This window comes from Lissotriton helveticus, chromosome 3_1 (genome assembly GCF_964261635.1).
Source record: "Lissotriton helveticus chromosome 3_1, aLisHel1.1, whole genome shotgun sequence".
Classification (NCBI taxonomy): Eukaryota; Metazoa; Chordata; class Amphibia; order Caudata; family Salamandridae; genus Lissotriton; species Lissotriton helveticus.
Window position 1 is genome coordinate 1,986,613,243 of NC_136061.1, and position 17,640 is coordinate 1,986,630,882.

General features: G+C 41.1%; 1 long non-coding RNA gene across 3 annotated transcripts in view; it reads right to left on the minus strand.

Annotated features, from left to right (window-relative positions):
* LOC144825236 (uncharacterized) overlaps window positions 1-11,898 on the minus strand; it is a 34,573-nt gene extending 22,675 nt beyond the window's left edge. For 2 of the 3 annotated variants that reach the window (XR_013609344.1, XR_013609342.1), the window contains exons 1-5: window positions 11,871-11,898; window positions 11,637-11,738; window positions 11,501-11,546; window positions 11,332-11,398; window positions 1,591-1,705 (exon numbers count right to left, since the gene is read on the minus strand). This is a non-coding gene — a long non-coding RNA (uncharacterized LOC144825236). The remainder of the gene's footprint in view (window positions 1-1,590; window positions 1,706-11,331; window positions 11,399-11,500; window positions 11,547-11,636; window positions 11,739-11,870) is intronic. The other variant, XR_013609343.1, reaches the window with a different exon arrangement.
* Between the last annotated feature and the right edge of the window lie 5,742 nt (window positions 11,899-17,640).

Below are 17,640 nucleotides of genomic sequence, written 5' to 3' on the forward strand. Positions count from 1 at the left end.
ATCACCTCTACCACCATATTGCATATTAATTTGAATCACTCCTATCATACCAGACTGAACAAAATTCATATATGAATCCATTTGATCCTGAGACTCCTTCTCCAACTGCTTTGTTTGGGCAATCATTAACTTCTCCTTGATCTTTTTTCTGTTTCAAGATATTCACTATGATATTTCACCAATTTCATCTATGCTCCTTGTCTGCCAACACATCTCATTCTGTTGAATGTGATTACTAACATCTGGCCTCAATCATTCACAAAAGAAGGCATAAACTCACTAGCCCGATCTCTTTTGGGGTCTTCAGCTCCATTATATCTCCTGAAAATGTGCATAAGCCTCTCATAAAAAGCATGCACTGACTCTTTCACCTCTTGTGAAATTCCCCAAATTTTATTCAAATTGATATCTTTCTCAGGAACTTGTTTTTTCAAATATTCAATCAAATTCTTGTATTTGGTAGCCACCTCTTTGGATGGCGCACCACTAGGTGTAATCGTTGTTGGTGCTTGTGTAGGCGATCCAACAACAACCTTACACTCATCCCACGAATCACTAGTAATCACAATCTCAAACACCACATTCAGATCAGCCCACACCATCTGGAAAGTATGTGTCAATTTATGCAACTCTTCATAACATTTTTGTGCGTCCTCTCTAAATTTTGGACAATGATTAGTATATGCATTATGCACACCAGTCAGCTTGAGTCCAGGGCACATAAACAAAGTGGCCTTCATGAATTTCTCGAGAGAAACTCTAAAACTACTCCTGTCACAACTTCTGAATCAATTGTGATATCTCTCGCACTACCCTCAATCCCTTTCATTCTCCTTTGACTTGCAGTCCCTATCTCCCATCTTCTTCGATATTTCTTTAAATCACTTCAATACCTTGTTTTCTCACTTAAATCTATAAGATCAGCTCTCAATGTGATTAAACTCATCTCTTGAAATGTCATCATATTTCACATGTTTCATCTTGCTAATGTCAACCTCTAATTAATCCGCTAAGCATTCTAATTTATCATGCACCTCATTTGCACATCTGGTCGCTTCTTTAATCAAATATTTCATTTCATCAACACTGTAGATTAACAGTCTATTTACCTCAATGTTTCCTGATAGCATATTACCAAAATAAAATGTTAAAATGCTACTATTAATTTGTTTACTCCCTTCCTCAACTACCAGTTTTGTTCTGGTGTGACAGCTTGAATCTGTACTCTTCATTGCGTATCTCCACTTGTACTAGGCACAGCAGCCATTGCTATCTCTATTGGTGTACTTGGTACCCCTATAGTAGTTGTCGATGTCTGTGCAATTATACCACCATCTCCCCCAGCACCTGTATCAGGTCAGCCCCACTTGTTGCTGCTGATCTTACTGTGTATGGAGGAGGTCTAGAATTCATAAGTTCATTAAAAAGTTGTGTATGTCTAGGCATTGGCTTCATATCACAAATGGTTGCATCAAAAATATAGCTTTGTGAGGTACCCTCTAATGGCAATTGTAAAACTTCATCATGTGCAGTGTACTTTTTCCAGTCTCAAATCCAGGCACATGTATAGTACCCAATCTCTTTCATTACCTCGTATGTTGGCATTCCCTCTGCCAGTGACATCTGATTCTCCCTTGGTACCACAGGAAACCATTTCAAAACCTCTTTCAAATCAATAAACTAGTTCAACCCTTGACTGGTTACCCTAGAAAGGAAGGGAACATCAGTAAATCAAGTGAGGCAATGTATTCAAAACCATACAATTTCAAAAACGAGAATGAAATCCAAAATCAAGGACAGAAACAATTTACAAAGCAGTACAATTCACACTAGGCAAATTCCTGTCCAGTGGTAATCCACCTTAGTCAATGGGCTTGCTCCCATGCACTCATGAGCAAAAATCACCAACCCAAATTAAGCACGCAACCTAGAAAAGGAAAGCTCATTCGTTAAGAATCCCTATGGATGTGTACGCAGCCCCCACTCTACAGACCACAAACACAGACAGGTAAAACCAAGATATCACAAGATCTTGGATTTCAACAAATTTGATAACCAAACCAAACCAAACCGTTAGAACCTCAAATGCATTTACATTTATGAATAATACATAAGTACAACAGAAATTCATCCATCAATAAACCCATAAACTTCATCACATTGCCAAACAACTCACAACAGAAACAGAAACCCATTTCTCTAATACTCTAACATACATCATAAATACATACACTATATGCAAATCAACTCAGCCTATTCATACTTACACTCCAAATCGTTCAGGAATGCAAAGCAAGTCAGTTCTTGGTAGTCTCCAATACCAGACTTTTGGCAGTTCCATAAACGTTCTCCCTCAAAACTGGACATTTAAGACTAGGAAATCACTGGGATTTTCCAGCACTTTTCTATGTACCCTAATTAAGAGGGAGTGCTATTACACAGACATACACATCTATTATTTTTGCAGGAGCTGAAAGCCAATATTTTACTGCACCCCAATATTTTGATCACTCCAAAATGTATCTCTGACAGATCGACTCATGCACCCTTATTCTTGCTTTAGGAGTCACTGCCCTTCTCAATATCCTCCTTTACAAAATTAGCAGAGTAATAAAAATAAGGACAGGGACCATTCAATAGCTGAGTTCTAGATCAGTAAACGTTAAAGGGGCTGTATTACAAAATCTCAAAATAAGCAATACAAAGAAATGTAAAATATATATGCCATAAAGGCTCAGGTATAGAATACGTAGTCAAAAGTCAGAATTATCTGAGGTGCCAATAAGCAACAAAATCATAAATGGAATGGAAGGAGTCTCAGGAGGTATAGCAAAGTCATCTCAGTATAGCTGTCAGAATCACAAAGGAAACCAATAGTATCCCTAGTAGAAAAAGGGAAAATCTCTCTATAAATGGACAGTGTCCTAGGAGGAAAACGGAAGTCTCTGGCTCACCCCCAAAACCAGGGTTTTGTTATACACATTTTATAAATAAGTCATGAGCAACAACAACAAAAATGGCAAATTCAGGATAGCATGTGACTAGTGATAACATGTATTGAGCAAATCAGAATAATAACTGTCATATAACAGTAACCAATTTCTAAGGAAAAGAAAAATCGACCAGCTTCCTCAGCAACAGCGCAATCTGGAGATGTCCAACATAATATGAAACATTTGTAAGCAAAGATTCATACACTAGGATATGCTAGTGGGCCTACATCAAAACTTCCAGCAGAAGGACCTTGTAAAGATGTTACTTTCAATACACAAAGAAAGTTTCATTCACAATATATGCTCTCTAAGAAAAATATCCAATTACGTCAGTGTCCTGTGATCTACAAAGACTTTGGGGAGAGAAGACACAAAGAGAGACATTGAGTAGGAGGGGTGATGGGCAGGAGAAAGAGGAACAGAACACCAAAACAGCATCCAAATCAATAAAATGATGTCTCTGTAAAAATGTGGCATAACTATACTACATTAATAAACACACTTCCAAACGTCTAAATAAAATTGTTTCAAGTGCAATATTAATAATTCATAGGTTTAAACTATATTCATCATAAAAATCATTAGTATTCCAAAAATAATCTGGCACCCAAAATTATACTATGAGAAAATGTTTTGACTACAGATTGCCAACTACCATCCTAAGCCTGTCTTTTATCTATGTCCTTTTCTCATGAGGTACAGAGAAGTTTGGGGTGCGGAGGTGTTGTAGGTTTGCTCTGTTGATTATGGGATGTGGTGTAGGTTGCTGTAATGTGTTATGTGGTGGTTATTTATTCTCTTTATTTAATGGTTGTCTATATTGCATCTGCATCACAATGAGTAAAACTGTGCTTTCTATATAACAGTTACATGATTTACAATGCAATAGGTCTCGCATTAATTATGTTTGAGTTATCGGCATTGCTAAATATTGCAACACCAATTGCAACAAAAGCCTATAAATTGTAGGCCAAAATTTTTTTTATTTATTTTTGTAGCAATGGTGGCATGCTGCGCTTTAAATGAATATGTTTAAAAGTAAAGTGCGCCATACTGCTATTGTTACAATAGTTAATTGTGGATGCGTTAACAATTGATGTGTGCACTGATGGCTGGTGGTGTGTTTGTCTGTAGAAATTGTGCACTGATGGCTGGTAGTGTGTGTGTCTGGTGGAAGTGTGCACTGCCGGCTGGTGGTGTGTGTGCTTGGTGGAAGCGTGCACTGATGGCTGATGGTGTGTGTGCCTAGTGAAAGCGTGCACTAACGGCTGGTGGTGTTTGTGTCCGGTGAAAGCGTGCACTGACGGCTGGTGGTGTTTGTGCCCGGTGAATGCGTAAACTGATGACTGATGGTGTCTGTGCTTGGTGAAAGTGTGCACTGACAGTTGGTTCTGTGTGTGGTTGTGTGTGTGTGGTTGTATGTGTGGTTGTATGTGTGGTTGTATGTGTGGTTGTATGTGTGGTTATGTGTGTAGTTGTGTGTGTGGTTGTGTGTGTGTTGTTGTGTGTGTTGTGTTTGTGTGTGTGGTTGTGTGTGTTGTGTTTGTGGTTGTGTGTGTTGTGTTTGTGGTTATGTGTGTGGTTGTGTGTGTGCCTGTGGTTGTGTGTGTGTGTGTGTGTGTGTGGTTGTGTGTGTGTATGTGGTTGTGTGTGTCTGGCTATGTGTGTGTGGTTGAACGTGTGTGTTTGCTTGTGTGTATGTGTGGTTGTGTGTGTGTGGCTGTGTGTGTGTGGGGCGGGTAAGGGGGCAGATAAGCGTAATGTTGTCAGCTCTGAGGAGCACACAGTTTATGCTCATATTATGAAGCATGTGCTTCCAGACTTCCTGCTCCCCCTTGATGGTCCGTCTGCTGTTAATCCTCAATAAATCCTAGGCACACTTCCGCTATGCATCTATCGCCACTGGGAAAAAGCAGTGTACCAGTACATTGATTAATTGGCCGGCTGATGGAGACCCTCCTGTGAAATCTAAATCATTTAATAAAATAACCCTCATGTTAGCTCTTAAAGTGACCCTCACATTATATCCTCAAATGACCTTTACGTGAGATAATAAAGTGACCCTCCGGTGAGACCCGAGAGTTAGCCTCTTGAGATCCAGGGGTGATTATACCTGAGACGCCAAAAGAAACTGCTGTGACATGTCCAGGAGCCACCTAAATTACCCAACTATATTTACAAAAACTACCGAAATGTGAGAAAATAGATGCAAAATAGGTCATGTGCAAAACCCCGACATGCCGCCCCTACGCTAGACGATTACAAAAGTATGCACAAGTCAATTTCTGAGCTTTTAAACTCTCCTGACATAGAAATAGTGGTCTAACTAGAATATTATATCTAGGACCACTGGGATTATGTGGCAGTGATGGACCAAAATATGCCGCTAAATTATATGGCAAGAAAAGGCAAATTATGCGGCATAATGCAACACATTTTGTTATATTACTTAACTATTCTGTCTTTTTTACTTACGGTAACACCATCTGGGCAAAGATTTTACCTTATTAGTAGTACCTGTTTAACATCCAAATGCACCAATAAACAATTGAAAGATAACTAGTCAACTATTGTAAAAGGTCTTCCACTGCGCTTGAACTCATCGTCAAGCTTTATTGAGGCTTTAGTGAGCTAGAAGCATGCAGCACTAGGAGAAAGCAGCTGTGTGCAGAGCGAGGGGCTGTGGGAGATAGATGTACAGAGAAGGAGAAGAGATGCCTTGTGCGCAGAGACATGAGGAAGGAAGCGAGACTCGTGGCATCACCTTACAGTACACTCTTCGTTTAATGCCATCCACATCAGCAGAGCAGAGGCCTATAGAGAGGTCCTGGCAGGCTCGGCTCTGCTCCCTGAATACTGGAGGGGGTGAGAGATGCCTGGCTCTGGCTCAGCCCGAGGTCCTGTTGGCACCTCGAGCCCATGACGAGCTGAGCCTCCATGTGGCATTGCCTGCACCTCTCCCCTTACCCCAGGATGCGGTGTAATGGCCAGACCTGATGACTTTAGAACTGGGAATTGGGTTTGAGTCACGTAGTCGCTCGACATCCTATAGTTCTGTATGAATAAGCTAATATTCCCGGGACAATAAAATGAATGTGACCTTGTGTAAGGTAACTGGAATGAATGACGCCCCTTAACGGGAGACAAGCCCATCCAATACCTGGCCTCTCTGAAGAGAGCACGCAGCGATGATCAGCTATGTGTAAGTGTGTGAAGGGGTGCACAGCACTGAAGGAGGTTACAATGAGTTGAGAGGGGGTGAAGGGTGAAATAACTTGCAATACCACCTTCCATCATCCTGCCTTAACAGCCCCACATAACGCCTTAATTTGCTAAAATGTGAGGGACAGTACAGCAGGAAAAAGTGGATTGAAAGGATAACGCCAGCAGCGTGGGTAATGTAATAAAGGGAGTGGCTTAAATAACATGCAAACAAATACATTTGTGCTCAGCTTAGTGTTCTGTCCCACTTGTATTTTGGCTGTTTCTGTCATTGCATCCAGATATATGATATAACGAGTAGCAGCATACTGACAATAAGTCGGGTCTATTGGCTTTGTCAATGGTTGTTAGTTGCATAAGATAAATAAGCAGCAACGATGGCTTGGGCTATAGTATGCGGCAGGGTTGGGTATAAAAACATTTTTTTTTAAAAAGAGGCCAAATTATGAGGTATAATGCAGCACATTTGGGTGCATGGGGGACTAAACAGGCGCAAGCTGCGGAAAGATAGTGAGAACACAAGTCACTTGGGGGACATTACCTGGCCTGTAGTCACATCACACGGCTGATGTACACCCATCCAATACCTGGCCTCTCTGAAGAGAGCACGTAGCGATGGTCAGCTATGTGGGTGTGTGTGAAGGGGTGCACAGCGCTGAAGGAGTTTAAAATAGGTTGAGAGGGGGTGAAGGGTGAAATAACTTGCAATACCACCTACCATTGTCCTGCCCTAACAGCCCCACATAACGCCTTAATTTGCTAAAATGTGAGGGACAGTACAGCAGCAAAAAGTGGATTGAAAGGGTAACGCCAGTAGCGTGGGTAATGTAATAAAGGGAGTGGCTTAAATAACGTGCAAAAAAAAAATCGTGCTTAGCTTAGTGTGCTGCCCCACTTGTATTTTGGCTGTTTCTATCATTGCATCCAGATATATGATACAACGAGTAGCAGCAGAATGACAATAAGTCGGGTCTATTGGCTTTGTCAATGGTTGTTAGTTGCATAAGATAAATAAGCAGCAACGATGGCTTGAGCTATAGTATGCAGCAGGGTTGGGTATAAAAAAAAATAATAATAAACAAGCGATGCGCGCTCTGTGCTGGAGGAGGGGGAGGGCCATTAAAGGAAGGGGGCGGAGAGGAGCCTGTGAGAACTCGCGCTGAAAGTTCAAAGAAAAGCAGAGATCAAAGGAAGGGTGGGAGGGACATTGGCGAGCGAGCATATGGGAGGTGAGGGGGTGTGCAGCCTGGTGAGCTGAATGCGTGTGGCAGCAGAGGCGGAGCGCAAGGCGCGCGCATGAAGAGTCTGGTGCCGAATGGAAGTTGTGCACAATGTGCGTGGTTGTGCTCACATGCACTGTACCCAATGCGCATTTTAGGAGCACTTTTCAAAGCCCTTACTTTATATCTCACAAGCATTGCTAACACAATGACTCAGCGAGACCTAAAAAGCACCTCCTCCGCTATACTTTTAAATGTTCTTCCGCAACAAATAGAATTAGTGGTAGGCATGGGAATGATTGACAATGTGACGCCTTCCCAGGGGAGGCGTTACAAGGAGAAATATCTTTATTTCTCCTCGTTTTTTTCTATTTTTACATGTGCTGCATTCTGCAGCACGTATAGAAAGAGGAAAAACCTCGCAAGATTGTTTTTTTGCAGGAAGGTGGCCCTTCCTGCACTAAACCAATGCTGCCTGCAATGCAGTCACAAGGCAGCACATTGTGTGCCATCACAAGGGAAGGACAGGAACGTACCATATAATGTTAAATAGGATGCATTTCTGCCCTCTCCCTTTCACGCAGCGCAGCAAAATGTCTTGCCACGTTGTGTTGCATTAAAGTTTGATAAATCTGTCCCTCAGTGTTCTGTGGCTTTTGCTATTTCTGCTGAACGAGCTGTGAACACGGTATCTGATCATGAAATTGTACTTATATCATATTTGTGTGTTCACATTGAAGATTTACATTGCAGAGTTCACTACCCAAAGGGCTGTTGCCTATTCGTACATCAGATACAGGCTATCATACACAGAAGTAATAACATATAACAATACAGCTTTTTAAATTAGTTTTAAACTCACCACTAAAGAAACCGGTCCCACCCTGTTGTTTCAAATCACCTTCCCAGGAGACAATTCCTTACTACCCCTACTCCTGTCTGGCTATTCCAGTCCTATATATTCTAGAAAGCAGACTCAGTGCTACTGGAAGTTGACTTTGGGAACTGGCTGCTTCATAAAAATAAGGCTCGAATACATGGCGTTTATGTGCGATGCTGTTTGCAATGCTGTGTATGATGAGCCATGGTGAGGTGTGCTGCAGTAAGAAGTAAAGTGACAAATTAGAGGGAGACAGTAAGCGTTACGAATATCATGGTGAGGTATGCTGCAATAAGGAGTAAAGTGACAAATTAGAGAGAGACTTTAAGCTTTAAGAATATCATGGTGAGGTATGCTGCAGTAAGAACTGAGTGACAAATTAGAGAGAGACTGTAAGCGATAAGAATATCATGGTGAAGTATGCTGCAGTACGAAGTGAGTGACAAATTAGAGAGAGACTGTAAGCGTTAAGAATATCATGGTGAGGTATGCTGCAATAAGGAGTAAAGTGAGAAATTAGAGAGAGACTGTAAGCGTCAAGAATATCATGGTGAGGTATGCTGCAGTAAGAAGTGAGTGACAAATTAGAGAGAGACTGTAAGCATCATGAATATCATGGTGAGGTATGCTGCAGTAAGAAGTGAGTGACAAATTAGAGAGAGACTGTAAGCGATAAGAATATCATGGTGAGGTATACTGCAATAAGGAGTAAAGTGAGAAGTTAGAGAGAGACTGTAAGCGTCAAGAATATCATGGTGAGGTATGCTGCAGGAAGAAGTGAGTGACAAATTAGAGAGAGACTGTAAGCGTTAAGAATATCATGGTGAGGTATGCTGCAATAAGGAGTAAAGTGAGAAATTAGAGAAAGACTGTAAGCGATAAGAATATCATGGTGAGGTATGCTGCAATAAGGAGTAAAGTGAGAAATTAGAGGGAGACTGTAAGCATCAAAAATATCATGGTGAGGTATGCTGCAGTAAGATGTGAGTGACAAATTAGAGAGAGACTGTAAGCGTTGAGAATATCATGGTGACGTATGCTGCAGTAATAAGTGAGTGACAAATTAGAGAGAGACTGTAAGCGATAAGAATATCATGGTGAGGTATGCTGCAATAAGGAGTAAAGTGAGAAATTAGAGAGAGACTGTAAGCGTTATGAATATCATGGTGAGGTATGCTGCAGTAAGAAGTGAGTGACAAATTAGAGAGAGACTAGACTGTAAGCGTTAAGAATATCATGGTGAGGTATGCTGCAGTAAGAAGTGAGTGACAAATTAGAGAGAGACTGTAAGCGTTAAGAATATCATGGTGAGGTATGCTGCAGTAAGAAGTGAGTGACAAATTAGAGAGAGACTGTAAGCGTTAAGAATATCATGGTGAGGTATGCTGCAATAAGGAGTAAAGTGAGAAATTAGAGCGAGACTGTAAGCGTTAAGAATATCATGGTGAGGTATGCTGCAGTAAGAAGTGAGTGACAAATTAGAGAGAGACTGTAAGCGTTAAGAATATCATGGTGAGGTATGCTGCAATAAGGAGTAAAGTGAGAAATTAGAGAGAGACTGTAAGCGTTGAGAATATCATGGTGACGTATGCTGCAGTAATAAGTGAGTGACAAATTAGAGAGAGACTGTAAGCGATAAGAATATCATGGTGAGGTATGCTGCAATAAGGAGTAAAGTGAGAAATTAGAGAGAAACTGTAAGCGTTATGAATATCATGGTGAGGTATGCTGCAGTAAGAAGTGAGTGACAAATTAGAGAGAGACTGTAAGCGTTAGGAATATCATGGTGAGGTATGCTGCAGTAAGAAGTGAGTGACAAATTAGAGAGAGACTGTAAGCGTTAAGAATATCATGGTGAGGTATGCTGCAGTAAGAAATGAGTGACAAATTAGAGAGAGACTGTAAGCGTTAAGAATATCATGGTGAGGTATGCTGCAATAAGGAGTAAAGTGATAAATTAGAGAGAGACTGTAAGCGTTAAGAATATCATGGTGAGGTATGCTGCAGTAAGAAGTGAGTAACAAATTAGAGAGAGACTGTAAGCGTTAAGAATATCATGGTGAGGTATGCTGCAATAAGGAGTAAAGTGAGAAATTAGAGAGAGACTGTAAGCATTAAGAATATCATGGTGAGGTATGCTGCAGTAAGAAGTGAGTGACAAATTAGAGAGAGACTGTAAGCGTTAAGAATATCATGGTGACGTATGCTGCAGTAAGAAGTGAGTGAAAAATTAGAGAGAGACTGTAAGTGTTAAGAATATCATGGTGAGGTATGCTGCAATAAGGAGTAAAGTGAGAAATTAGAGAGAGACTGTAAGCGTTAAGAATATCATGGTGAGGTATGCTGCAATAAGGAGTAAAGTGAGAAATTAGAGAGAGACTGTAAGCGTTATGAATATCATGGTGAGGTATGCTGCAGTAAGAAGTGAGTGACAAATTAGAGAGAGACTGTAAGCGATAAGAATATCATGGTGAGGTATACTGCAATAAGGAGTAAAGTGACAAATTAGAGAGAGACTGTAAGCGTTATGAATATCATGGTGAGGTATGCTGCAGTTTGAAGGTAAGTGACAAATTAGAGAGAGTCTGTAAGCGTTAAGAATATCATGGTGATGTATGCTGCAGTAAGAAGGTAAGTGACAAATTAGAGAGAGACTTCAAGCGTTAAGAATAGTTTGCGTTCTTTGTGCTGTACAGGTGGATGCAAATGTGGTGCGACCCAGTTATATGTAGGGATGTTTGCCCTTACAGCGCGGGTCTTCTTCAGGACAATGGGGGGCAGTGGGTGGACCTCCTAGGGTTAAAGGAAATGGGAGAACAGAGTCAGGATTTAGGCTCTATGAAAGATCCATGGTAGTCCGTAGCAGCAGAACATGCTCGGACAGGTCAGTAAAAACTACACACACAGAGGATATTAGGACCATAGCATTACATCACACCAATAGGGGGCTAGGAAGTACTAGACCCAAGTCCGGGGTAAATCACCTGAGTAAACAATTCTAGGCTGTCACAATTACCTTGAGGAGCTAGAATGTCGGGCGCGTTGTGAACTGCGCGCTCCAAATCGTCGGACCACGTGTTAATCTGGGGGTCCCAAAAAAACAACAAACGACACTGAGATTAACAATTAAGTGGTTAGGAAAGGGGGAGCATCTCGCACCAGCACTTGGCTGTGTGAGTAATTACCTCATCGATCGTACATCGCTTTTATTTCAGTAGAGAAGATCATGATCTGAAAGAGGAGCAGGGCTAGAGTTATTACCCAAGCCATAGTGGTCAGCACATTCACAGGGAGTAGAGGAGGCAAAGACTAGCGACTCACCTATCCCATTTGCTAAACAGAGTTGTAGCGTGGATTGCAGAAAAGCCTCAATCTACCATGGGCGAAAAGACATCGTTCCAGGCTTGTCATTAAAACAAATACCTGGGGGGTAAAGTTAAACACAAATTAGCCACTCGTCATTAATCCCGATAGGTCCAAGAGCGTTAAAGAATGCCAGTTATAGACTCGCCAATTAAATGGGTATCGCAGGACGGAAAAAATCACGCCGCTAACCTTGAAGGCAAGCACTGCTCTGCCGCCGTAACCAGGAATTGAGAGGGGGCGTGGTCGAGCACTAGATGCCTCGTATAAACATTGAAAAAAGACTTTACCGCCGTCTTAGAGTTCAGTTGCCGGGTAACCAAATAACAATGTGGGTTCACCGAGCACCTGTGTGATTTTAGTGCTGCCTATGCTCGAAAAAGATCACCATAAACCTTCATGTGAGGTCAGAAACTGAATATTTCAAAGGTGTAGGGGAGGGGGAATATCACATTGCCAATGATGACCCACAGTAAGATAACATTTTATGTATTATATATTACAGCGTGGTAACGGAAGTAGAGTGTGTGTACCTACCCACACGGTGGTATAACACATGTTACTTCTTGTGAATCAGCCGGAACAAATCCCCGAAAAATTATGCACGTACCTACCATACATGGCGGCAAACCACATGTTATAACAAATGGAACAACACATGTTAGTTAATATTAATAAGCCAGTGCAAATCATAGGGAATCAGTGTGTACACCTACCATACATGGCGGTGAAGACACACGTTATGGCTGGTGGTAATAGAAAGTCATCGACACAGTCATAAGTATTACAGATTGGCAAGTTATGCAAAGCTGTTTTCAAACTCGTTAAGACCATTCTGCACAGAATCAAAGTGATCGATCCATTTGAGTTCTCTGGTATTAAGGATAGGTACTATTTTGCCTCCCCTGGGGCCCAATTTGACGTGTTCTAGTACAACCCACTTGAGATTATCAGGTAGGTGTTGTTCTTTGGTACAATGATCAACCAATGGAGCACCAGCTACCTTGCACCTAATGCGGCTACAGTGTTGCAAGAAACGCACTTTGACGCGCTGTTGAGTTTGGCCAACGTATATTAGATCGCAAGGGCACACTATACAATAAATCACACCCATGGTGTTACAATTAGTGTGTGATTTCAAACTGATGCAGTGATGTTTGAACCTAAATTCCTTCGTCTGAATAGTGGATGGGCAGGCTTTACAATTGCCACATCTGTAATGTCCCACAATAGGTGGCAGATTCCATAGTGAGGTAAGAGTTGGTTCAGTTGGGGTATCCAGGAAAGAACACACCACAAAGTCACGGATGTTTTTAGCCTTTTTGAAGGAATGCAAAGGTAAGGTGTTACTGTCTAAATCCTCAGAAATCATGTCCCAGTGCTTATTGACCACTTTTTTAATTGCGTTACTCTTGGTGGAATATATGGTCCACATTGTTAAACACCATAGCACACAATGCCCCTCCACATAATTCCAGTACACTCATTACCACTTATTTACTATCGACATAATTCCCCAGCACACCATGACACATCATTTCACTACACAAATCCACTCCACACAATTCCACAACTAATCCAATCCAAACTCACATAGCTCCACTACGCACCACATACATACACTCCATAACACGCAAGTAAAAGGCATTGCACTTTACAGTGCCAATAGCTCTAACTCAAACAAATGCGAGACGCACTGCATTTCCAGTGCTTGTTTTTCTCTGGATGACATGAGCTCTGGTAACACAACTAAGGCCGTCTCTAGCCAGTCCTTCTTTTTCTGGGAGATTTCGCTAGCTAGAGTTGCACTTCATAATCTTAACACGCCCCATTATTTTACCAAATGCGTGCTGTAAATACCTCAAATAACTTGAGCATGAATAAGATCTTACCCTGAACAGAAGCATTTATCAGATCTGGCATTGCTGGTGTTGCCTTTTCGCACCTGTGAACTTCAAAATGTTGTATTGTTGTTGGAAGTGGAAGTGGAAGTGGAAGAGGTGTGGTGCAGCGGCCAGGTTGGCCGACTCTGGACTACAGGGATCCCCGGCTCCCAGCACCATGTGATTCTGGGCAATAGCTTGCTTAATCTTCCCAACGGCCCCCAGTGCCGGTACATCTCCGTTGGAGGTAGCAGTGCGCTTACAAATCCTGGCATTTTACATTTGTTTTCCAAATTCTATTCTTAACGAGCGCCTAATTTTCATTTGCAGCCACTTGATGGCTGCAGTGTTTTTACATGTTCTTCTTTGTTCATTTTAATGCGCGTTTGGCGCGTTTGGCTATTATACCAAATGCATGAGTAATACATACTTGTGAGATGTCCTCATCCTGTAAATGTACACTTTTGTCAGAGGTGGCCTCAGTGGCTGAGAGGTTTTAATTTTCAGGCCCTTTGTTGTTTCAAGTAAAATGCTGTGAAGTGAAATTGTGTTTTTATTCATGTATTTGCAGTTTATGCCGTCAATGAGCAGTTTATGCCGTCAATGAGGAGTATTTAACGATTGTTGAACGGTGTTGGAATGTATCTCATAGCTTTGCAAATAATACATAAAAACATTAAACTGTACAGATTTACATAAACTTTGAATCTCTTCACAGTATTGGACCTGGTGTTTTGATCCACGAACCAAGTAGAAATCCTTTAAAATTGCACTGATTTTCTCTTTAGGCTGCCAAAGGGCACGTGTAATCAATCCCCTGTAACTTTTTTATTTTTGTCTTCCAGGAACAAGAAAGGATATCCTAGGATTTTATTCCAAAACAGCACGAGCCATGTGGTCATGCAAGGTGAATGAAATAGCATTAGGAGCTAAGGCTTTAGGGCGTAAGTCAACAAGTACAAAGAAAAAATCATACATTCATTTCGCCGATCAAACCAATAGTAGGATATTCCACTTGTGGATGTTGGTGAATTCTATGAAGGATTTTCAGCTTTATCAGTTTAAAAAGGACATAATACGGGATGAGAAATTGCCTCCTTGCAATTCCTCATCCTCCAGTGCCCCATAGTAGAATGCTGTGGAATAGGGGTCTGGCGCAGGAGCCAGAGCGGTTGACTCCAGAGCGCAGTGGTCACGGTTCGTTTGCAGGTAACAAATTAGCTCAGCTAGCCAATAGCTCTATTAGGGCCATATGTAGGTAAAAAAGAATTAGAGATTCTGAATTTGCGATTTTCCGTGAATCGCATTTTCAGAATCGCAAGTTCCAATGTAGGTAAAATATCGCAAACAAATTGCGATTTCCAAAAATTCGCAGAATCACATAGTGATTACTCAAATTGCGATTCCTTAATTGCGTAATCGCTATTTAGGAATCGCAATTCCGGGAATCAGCAATTCAGGTGCAGAATGATGACTTCACAACCAGGAAGTGTGACAGCCCATGCTGCACCTGATTGCCAACAGCTGAGTGAGAGCCAGAAGCAAAGTGAGAGCCTGTGAGGAGGGTTGGAGGTTTGTGCTCAGCAACTGAAAGCAGGAGAAATGGAGTCTCAGGGGACTGAGAAGCAGCATGAAGAAAATCCCAGAAAGAGGAAACAAAAATTCAATGAGAGGGAGCTGGAGGTCCTCACCCAGGAAATAGTCAGCAACAATGACCTCCTATTTGGAAAAAAATCACTACGTGTGCCAGAGGCAAGAAAAAGAACAAGCATTTGCAATGCAATAGGTCTCGCATTAGGAAAGTTTGAGCTATTGGTATTGTAAATGACAAATTATTTATTTATGTGTTGGTTTTGAAAATATCGAAATTAATAGCTTTGTTATTTACAACGCCAATAGTTTTAACTTTCGCAAATGTGACACCTATAGCATTTGTAATGCAATATGTGTTATATTTACGTGACTTAGATGTATTTATATTACAAATAAAAATGGCTTTTATTTTTTTAATAATTAATACTTAACTAAAAGTTATTGTAATTTATAATGGCAATAGCTTTTGAAAATAACTTTTGTGAAGATTATGTTCATTGTATTTTATTGTGACGAAAATCCAAGAACAGAAGTGAAATATTAAACATTTTTTGTGACATTTGTAATAAAGCTTGAAACATTGAGAGAACATATTTGAACTAGTTGTTGTTGAATGGTTGCACACATTGATGCTGTGGTGGCGCAGAGTGATGTTGTGGTGGCGACGAGTGATGCTGTGGTGCCCCTGAGTGATGCTGTGGTGGTGCTCAGTGATGGTATGGTGATGCGATAGATAGAGGGAGGGTGATAGATAGAGGGAGGGCGATAGATGGAGTCCGGGCAATAGATAGATAGACAGATAGAGGGAGTGATGGCGATAGATAGACAGATAAAGTTTATTTATGTTGCATTGAGTAGAGTGTAAGTATGAGGTGTGTAATTATAGGGCACTGAGTGGTATTATGTGGAGTGTATTTACGTTGCATTGAGAAGAGTGTAATTATGTTGCGTGTAATTATGTGGCACTGAGTGGTAATCTGGGGAGTGTATGTTGTATTCAGTAGAGTGTAATTTTGTGCAGTGTAATTATGTGGCACTGAGTGGTATTTGGAGTGTATGTTGCATTGAGTGCAGTGTAATTATGTAGCATATAGTTATGTGGCAATGTGTGGTATTATATGGAGTGTATTTATGTTGCATTGAGTAGAGTGTAATTATGTTGCATGTAATTATGTGGCACTGACTGGTATTATGAGGAGTGTATGTTGTATTTAGTAGAGTGTAATAGTGTGGCGTGTAATTATGTGGCACTGAGTGGTATTGTTCGGAGTGTATGTTGCATTGAGTGCAGTGTAATTATGTAGCATATAATTATGAGGCACTGACTAGTATTGTGTGGAGTGTGTGTTGCATTCAGTAGAGTGTAATTATGTGGTGTGTAATTATGTGGCACTGAGTGGTATTTGGAGTGCATGGTGCATTGAGTGCAGTGTCATTATGTTGCATATAACTATGTGGCACTGAGTGATATTTGGAGTGTATGTTGCATCGAGTGCAGTGTAATTATGTGGTGTGTAATTATGTGGCACTGAGTGGTATTTGGAGTGTATGTTGCATTGCGTGCTGTGTAATTATGTGGCATGTAATTATGTGGCACTGAGTGGTATTTGGAGTGTAGGTTGCATTGAGTGCAGTGAAATTATGTGGCATGTAATTATGTGGCACTGAGTAGTATTTGTAGTGTATGTTGCATTGAATGCAGTGTAATTATGTGGCGTGTATTTATGTGACACTGAGTGGTATTTGGAATGTATGTTGCATTGATTGCAGTGTAACGATATGGCGTGTAATTATGTGGCACCGAGTGGTATTTGGAGTGTATGTGGCATTGAGTGCAGTGTAATTATGTGGCGTGTAATTATGTGGCACTGAGTGGTTTTTGGAATGTATGTTGCATTGAGTGCTGTGTGATTATGTGGCGTGTCATTATGTGGCACTGAGTGGGATTTGGAGTGTATGTTGCATTGAGTGCAGTGTAATTATGTGAAGTGTAATTATGTGGTACTGAGTGGTATTTGGAGAGTATGTTGTATTGAGTGAAGTGTAATTATGTGGCGTGTAATTATGTGGCACTGAGTGGTATTGTGTGGAGTGCGTGTTGTATTCAGTAGAGTGAAATTGTGTGGCGTGGCTGGCTGGATGGATGGATGATGGATGGATGAATGGACAGTGTAAGAGAGAGTGCATATAGTGACAGAGAGCTTGGGAAGGACAGAGGAAGAGAAAAGGTGTAATAAAGAGGGTGGGAAAAACAGAAGATGAGTTAGAAACAGAAGAAAGTGAGAGAGAACAGAGAGAGAGAGAGAGAAAGGGAATGCTGAAGAGGGACAGAGAGGGTGAACACGTAAGATTGATTGAGAGAGAATGAGGGGCAAAGAAAATGAGAGTGAAAAAGAAAGGATGAATGGAGATAGGGAGAGATGGACAAAGGCAAAGAATGAGAGAGACTTAGAAGGAAAAGAGGAGGAGTGAGAGAAAGAGAAAAA